The sequence below is a fragment of the Alosa sapidissima genome, chromosome 7, assembly GCF_018492685.1.
Source record: "Alosa sapidissima isolate fAloSap1 chromosome 7, fAloSap1.pri, whole genome shotgun sequence".
Lineage (NCBI taxonomy): Eukaryota > Metazoa > Chordata > Actinopteri > Clupeiformes > Clupeidae > Alosa > Alosa sapidissima.
Genome location: NC_055963.1, coordinates 37,649,255 through 37,655,826, shown reverse-complemented (window position 1 = coordinate 37,655,826; position 6,572 = coordinate 37,649,255). Strand labels below are relative to the sequence as shown.

The 6,572-nt window shown below is 43.7% G+C and overlaps 1 long non-coding RNA gene across 1 annotated transcript; it reads left to right on the top strand.

Moving 5' to 3' along the window:
* The first annotated feature begins 2,627 nt into the window (after window positions 1-2,627).
* On the top strand, window positions 2,628-3,345 carry LOC121713587. The gene is made up of 3 exons (XR_006032882.1): window positions 2,628-2,662; window positions 2,775-2,869; window positions 2,954-3,345. It is a non-coding gene; the product is annotated as an uncharacterized LOC121713587 (long non-coding RNA).
* The last annotated feature ends 3,227 nt before the right edge of the window (window positions 3,346-6,572 follow it).

Genomic DNA, 6,572 nt, shown 5'->3' with positions numbered 1-6,572 from the left:
TTAAAGTCGACACGTCGAGATTAAAGTCGACATTAAATTTCAACTTTATTCTCGAAATGACTTTAAAGTCAACATGTTGAGTTTAATCTCGCCATGGCAAAAATATTTTTTCTCTTCATGTGTGGCCCTAATACTCCGTCGTAGTTAACACTATGTAGCCTATGTGAATGAGCTGACTAGCTAACATAAGCTAACACAATCAGGTTTAAAAAATATAGCATTATAAACATAATAAAAACCTGTTGAAAACCAACCTATCATCTAAAGTTGCCCTACTACAATAGGCTAACCTATTTTGTCTGTTTTGTCTGAAATTCATTATTGACGTAGGACCATTATCTTTAAGCTAGCCTCTCTCCACATCAAGGTTTGCAGGCTAACTTTTGGCTTTGAAATTTCGGTCAACATTTAAGCTATAAATATCAGCTAAACAAGCAGCACAAAAACTATATATGCCAATTGAAAAAACGTTGTACCTTCGTCTACTTACCACTGACAATATCAGGCAGAAAGCAATGGAAGCGAATGGGACTAAAGCCGTGAATGTCAAAGTTAGGAACTTTTGAGCTCAGCATAAGCGGAAGTAGCCTGGAAAAAGCGCCGCCATTGTTTCCTATGGAAGTCTATGGGAGTGTCGCCACTCTGTTTTTCTACTGCTCATGGTCTCACCCAGTGGCGTGCACAGACATTTTGGGGGGCAGGTGCTCAGGAGGGGGGGGGGCACTTTTAGCGCACGTGGAACACTTAATTATAAAAACAAATTACACGCATATGTTGAATGAAATTTGACTTGTGCTGCAATTAGTAAATCAATATACAGTTAAGACAATAAAGAGACCAAAATGTGTTAATTTATGTTGCTAACAAAACCTATACAACAGAAAACGTTCGTCTTAACACATAAATTTGCAAAATCTACCGAAATTATTTGTATGTGGTCTATACTGAGTTACAGTATAGTGGGCTACTGACTGTTGTCATTGCATGAATGGGCAGATGGGCATTTTTCACAGGTAGGCTAATGGGGAACTTCTCATTTCTTCTGTCACAAATGAATGTGTTAATACATGTTGCCTAACAAAACATATACAACAGAAAACGTTCTTCTTAACACATAAATTTGCAAAATCTACCGAAATTATTTGTATGTGGTCGTCACGTTATCTGTCATTGATTTGGGCTAAGGCGTATTACTTTATTTAGCTTCATCTAACTAGTTTATCAGGTGACCAGTCGGCAAAAATGCTTGTTTGGTGATGAATGAGACATTTTACTGCACAACAAAATTATTACATGTTGGGCTTAGAGGGCAAACTGTAAGATTTTGCTTGATCTGTATGTTACCTGGCTGATGGGGCACGGGAGAAGCAGCCTGTCAGCGACCATGCCTGCTATCTGAAGACGCTTACTGAACTGCTATGGTGCTGCGCATCTAGCGTGCCCTGCGCGAGTTCACGTAAAGAAAGAGACATATAGGCTGGTCGCGTGTGCGCAAGGTCGTTTTTAATGGCTCAGGTTTTCAAAAGATCATTTCAAAACCGACCTCAGTAAAATCTTAACAATATTAATTAAAAAAAAAAAGTTTCAAAAGGGCATTTTCGTTGATAAAGGGCAAACTTCCTAGTGCTTTAGCACCACCTAGTGTCTATGTATGCACGCCTATGGTCTCACCTATATAGGGTTAAGAGGTCATATGACCAGAAAAGACACTCTACAACAGGTGACCCTTTGCACATCATCACAGCAGAAAGGAAAAAAAATGTATAATAAAAAAATGTATAATAAAAATACAGTGACATTCACATCAGTAGGCCTACATCACTATAAAAAACAAGTGAAATCGATGTCTTCATTCAGACCTGGATATACCATAGCATTCAGGCGATGTATCCAGAACGACTCTCGTTGGTTCAACCTGTGTAACCAATTGCCCCCCCTTGCCATAGGTCTGACATGCTCAATGCCCTGTATAGTTAACAAGTTCAAGAGTCGTTCTTGTTGTGGTACTCGTTAAAGTGTCTAGCCATGGGGTAATCTTTATTCACCACTCTGATGGCATATTTGTGTTCAGCAAGACGGTCCCTTAACCGTCTTTTTGTACGGCCGACATAAAAGAAACCCTCCTCACAAGGACATGCCAAACGATAAATTACAAATGTTGTGTTACAATGAATAAAATCCCTTAGTTCATATGTTTTGTTGGTTCTTGCGTCCAGAAAACATTTTGATTGGTTGACATTGGCACAATGCATACATTTAATTGTACCTAAAGGTTTTCTAAGAGTCTGAGTCTTTTCGCTCAGGTTGGAGGTATGAGCGCATCAACTTATCCCTAAGAGGAGGTTCAGGAAACACTTCCCGTAATTGGCTATCACTCTCAATGATCACACCTGTGTTTACCATGTGCTCCTTTGTTTGTCTTGCCATGTCTCAGTTTCCTGTGCCTGTGTCTCTGCCCCTCACCTGTTCCTCATTATTAGTCTGCTAGCTTAATTATGATTTCCAGCCCTGTGTTCGCCTGTCTCTTGTTTTACCTGGTTTCGTGTCCACCTGTGCCCTGTTAGCCTTGTTAAATCCCTGTGTATATAAACTCCTAATTTTGTTATGTTCCTTCTGTGTTATTGTTGTATTGTTCGTGTGCTGCTCTCTGTCAGTAAAGTTGGTGAGATTACTCTTTGTGTGTTGTTTTGCATTGGGGTCCAGTAAAGAAGCAGCCTATCCACTGCCCATCCATCTATCTATCTGAAATACTATTAATTGTTTCCTCTCTATAGGCTCTATCTATTGGAAGCAGAATGCAAGAAAAGTTCTTGCAGTGCCAGAGCAGCAGTTTGCCAATATGAAAAAGTTGGAAAAGAAGGAGATCAACGTAAGTACCCCTAAACAAATGAACTGTCAATATAATTAGTCTATAGAACTATTTACTCAAAGCTGTTAATGTTCTTGTTTTTAGCCAAAAAGATGATTAAGCAATGGGCCTTCAAGAGGTTTATGAAAAAATAGAAGAGGTTGTGATGGCTGCCCAGTCGCTCCAGGAAGTGACTCAAGCTATAGAAAACCTGTCTGAGCTGGGCATCGAGTCAAGAAAGACTTACGTCTTGATGGAGACACAAGCTGAGCATGTTCGTGAGTCATTCAGCTGTTCTGTGTGCAGGGGTATGTTGATTGTTACACTTTGAAACGAGCTGCTGTGTTCCTTAACGCAAACAGATTTTTTTTCCAAATTCAATACAAAATGCCACTTATCACTACTGCGGTATCAACCTGCCTAGACCAAATCGCGCAAAACACAAGCTTTTTTTGTTGCAGAATGTGCAAGCTGAAGTAATAAAGAAGCCACTCCATGTTTCAGATAACAGTATTGGTTGCCTTAAAAGTATACATTTTGTCGTTGAAATTGGGTATAGTGTTGGCAAATTTCTGCCTCGCTATCTTTGTGCTGGGGCGTGTTAGCTAATTTCCATACTGAACTGCAGTTGGCCATCGACATGCTTTTGTTATTTTTTCGGCCAATCAGCTGCATGTCACAAGCGATACACATGGCTACTTAAAGTGCCCATATTATGACTATTTTTTCAACAAGTTAAAATAAGTCTATGAATTCCAGAAAACATGTTTCTGAAGTTGCTTGTAGGAAAATATGTATTACACTCTTTTTCAGTCCCTTTCAAAGTGTGCTGTTTCTGCTGCTCATTACATATTAATGAGCTGCTGCTCACTTACCCACGCCCCACTCCATTAACTGTTACCAGGGTCATTCGTGTCAAATCAACAAATGCCTCCAGCCTCGCCTGACCATCTTGGCTTTGCTTCATACTTTGTCAATAATGCTAAATATTACCCAACAACTACTGTGCAAAGGTTTAACCTTGTATCTACATTATTTTCTGAGATATGTAGGCTTAAAAAACAGTTGAACTCGTAGGCTTGGTGTGGAGAGGTGGGGTGTTGATTATGCAACGTCTGAAACACGCCAATTCAAAAACCCCTATCATCTACTACACCTTCGTTTTACATAGTATAGCCCGTAGCTAACACTTACCATAATCTCTATGTAAAACGGTTAGCTTGCTAGCTAGCTATCTAACAGTGGAACTTCAGTAGCCTACAACATAAGCTTAGCTATCTCACCTAGTTGTAGGAAATATGTAAGTGATGGAATTAGAATGAATCCCATAAACAAACAGATAACTCTTACACCAACCTTATTTTGTGCCTTTCATTCACGTTTGTTCAACGATTTAGTAGGCTAATAGTCCAGTGGACAGAAACGGAACCCGGAAATGTTGAGTACACCAAAGTTTTATGATGGAAATATATAGTATGGGTTCCCAGCATGCAGAAACTGCCGGATGCTAATTTGCATATGTTGGGCAATTTGTAATTGAGCTAATTAGCATAAATGAGCATAATCACCTATATTGATCATATTATAAGAGCTGCTTGGCCAAAATGGACCATGTTAGTATGTTTTTAGGGGTTACTGGAGATGCTGAGTCCATATCTGACATTTTTGAAGATTCAAAATCACTATTTAAACTTGGTTTGGTCACGATTTTACTCTCATTAAGCTGATGAGTTTTTGGGGGCGATTTTTGGAGTATAAAAATGTTCAGTGTTTAGGAATAATTTCGATCCTCAAGTTATTTCTGAATTCCACAATCATTTTGGAAATAACTATTCACTGGCCCTCTGCTGTGACTCTCAATTGAGTAACAAAGGGAAGAACTAGCCTCTACTACTCCTCACCGTCCTCATCCGTTGTCCTGTCGCCATCTTCTCCAGACTCTTCATCCCTGTCCTTCTGCTGTTTTTGCTGTGTAAATATATTGCCACATGTAACATCACTGCCTTTGCAGAAACAATAATTAGTACAGGCCAGGCCTGCAGCTGCACAGCTGCACTTTCCAGATACATGTATACACAGTTTTAACCCAGCTTTGCAGTTACAGCTGATAACATCTAACAAATCAGGAGGAGCAACAGGACTTGAATCGAGGGTGGGCAAGTTCCTCTCCTTTCTTCATACCTGTCTTCTAACTCCCTCCAAACGCGGTTATATCCACAGCCGTTGGATCAGGACGGTCTGCTGCTCTCCAAAGCAGCACCTGTAGATGGGCACGTTTTCCATGGAGGAGCAAGTTGCGTTCTGTAGGAGACAGTGTCTTCAGTGCTGGAGGAGCCGGGAGTGGGAGACCTCACCGCCAGGGATAAATTACTGCACGGGCCTACCGGGCCCGGCCCAGGGGCCCAAGGGGTCAGGGAGCCCTGAAGCTCAAGCCTTTGCATGAAATCATTGCCTCAATATCAACACATCAGGATGTAGGCTATGAATCTGATTTGAATTTAGTATTGGCCATCCCCAAAATGCACCAGAATACAGGAAATCACATCAAACAAATTAAAACATTTCTGAGGAAGGACCTCCAAATCCCCCTTCCACATATGCAACAATTAATGGGGGGCCCTTAATACATCTGGGCCCAGGGGCCCGAAAGTTCATAATCCGTCCATGCTCACCGCTAGGTGGAGGCCCAAGCAAAAGGATCCGAAGAGAACCCTTGTAAGGGGTACTAAAAAGCTTACAGAGGCCTTCAGTAGAAGCCGCAGGAGGAGACCAGCCGTCGCCTGGACCTAGCTACGGGAGAAATGCTTGCCTGAAGAGGGTTTTGATGCAGTGGCCACGGCGGAGAAGGACTTCACTCGAATGGGAGAGCGGTCTGAGGAAGCGGCCTTGGAAAATAAGGTAGTGACGCTGGCCTGGGCGCTGACTTCACGGAGAGAAGACCTTGATCCCCTGCCCCCGCCGGACAGCTTTAGGCTGGAGTTGGCGGTGGCCCTGGCTGCAGAGCAGAGGTGGAGCGGCAATGAGGTGGTGCCTTGAGGATGGACGGTTGGCGGAGCCTGTTCGAGTCGGCCTGTTCACCGGTGCTCTTTAGAAAAATAAGGGGGAAAAAAGTTTGTTGTGTGAAATCCGATGGCACGAGCCAGAGAGGTCTAGGCCTTGGCACGATCGTGGCGGTGTGGAGTGGCCGAAACAAGGCCGCAGAGGAGGGACTCTAACGTCGGTAGCTGTAGCTGTGCGCAGCGTGGTCCGGCTGCGATTGAACTGGAGTCTGCTGCCCTGACTGGCGAGACGACGGAGTGGAGCATCGGAGGTGCAGTGCCAGTTACGGTGCTCAGCGCCGGGGAGTCTGTGGCAGTGGAGGCTAGGCCCCGCCAGGTGTTGGAGGAACGTTGCGGTGGTGCACACTGCGAAAGTGCGACCTGAGGGCATTCTCTGAAGGGAGCTGGGGACAAGAGGCGACAGACCAGGTGACTGCTAGCACGCCCCGCATTGGGCCGCTGGTGGTTGTGGTTCCCCAGGGTGAGTAGGGCTCTTGCGGTGTGTGCACCCCACCTGCTGTGTGGCAGTGCCAGAGACTAATTGCTGGAACGCCCGCGCCGAGGATGGCAATGGCTTGTTGGGGGAGCTGTGCAACGCCAGCGTGCTGGACTGTGCTTGAGATTCCCACGATGTTTCGCTCTGGGGATTCTGGGAGAACTGAATGATCATCTCAATACCAATGTTT